At 65.2% G+C, this 912-nt stretch overlaps 1 long non-coding RNA gene across 1 annotated transcript; it reads left to right on the top strand.

Moving 5' to 3' along the window:
* The first annotated feature begins 174 nt into the window (after window positions 1–174).
* Window positions 175–848, top strand: LOC103916908. The gene is made up of 3 exons (XR_663603.1): window positions 175–262; window positions 390–473; window positions 764–848. It is a non-coding gene; the product is annotated as an uncharacterized LOC103916908 (long non-coding RNA).
* The last annotated feature ends 64 nt before the right edge of the window (window positions 849–912 follow it).

Raw genomic sequence — 912 nt, 5'->3', positions numbered from 1 at the left:
CTCTGCCGGGCACTGCCAGCCTGGGGGAGGCTTTGCCGGCAGCCTGGGGGCTGGTGGGGCTCGGGGATGACTTGTCTGGGGATGGGGTGTGCAGATGGGCAGGCAGGATCCGGCTCACCAGATCACAGCGGGGGATGCTGGGGCCAGGCTCACTGAGAGCATCTCTCCCTTCCTTTGGGATTCTGCTGTGAAGAGAGTCCAGCGACGGCCGGAGCCCCACCGCGTCCTCGAAGAAGTCACCTCCAGACGGCAAGAAAGAGAGGTGGGTGCCTGGGCTGGATGGGGATGGGAGAGGTCAGACCCCAGCCCCTTGCCAGGCTGCGGAAGGGGGTCTGGACCCATCGCCTGGTCCCTATCGCCGCCTTCTGTCATGGGGCTCATGCTGCCAGGAGAGACTCTGCCGACTCGAGGTCCTCCACCACCTCGGCTGTCTCCTCCTCTTCCTCCCCGCAGAAGAGACCGTCAGGGGAGAGGTAAGGAGGGGACATCCCCAGGCAGCCTGGGGATGCTTTGGGGGATGCTCTGACTGTGGGACCCACGGCTGGGGTGGGTAGAGATGGCTGGGAGCCCTGATCCTGCCACGGGCACTGGGACATTCCCCATGACGAGCAAATCTTCCCCTCCCCGGGAGATTCCTGTTGGCTTCCAAGTGCTTGCAATTGATGTGCTGGTGCCTGAGGTCCTGCCACCAGTCCCTGCCCTGTCCTGCCTCTGCCCCGTCTCTGGTGTCATCCCCACTGTCCCTGCCCCATGCCACCCCCAGGAGAGCCTCTGTGGGCAGCAGCCCCTTGCCAGCTTCCACCGGCTCCCGGAGAAACTCCAGTGACAGCAAGGAGGAAAGGTAGGAGAGACACTGCCACGGGACCCCCAGCAGGTCCCCTGGGGCTGTGCCAGGACCCCGGCACCTGGCTG

Source organism: Pygoscelis adeliae, unplaced genomic scaffold (assembly GCF_000699105.1).
Source record: "Pygoscelis adeliae isolate BGI_AS28 unplaced genomic scaffold, ASM69910v1 Scaffold815, whole genome shotgun sequence".
Lineage (NCBI taxonomy): Eukaryota > Metazoa > Chordata > Aves > Sphenisciformes > Spheniscidae > Pygoscelis > Pygoscelis adeliae.
This window is presented reverse-complemented; position numbering and strand designations above follow the sequence as displayed.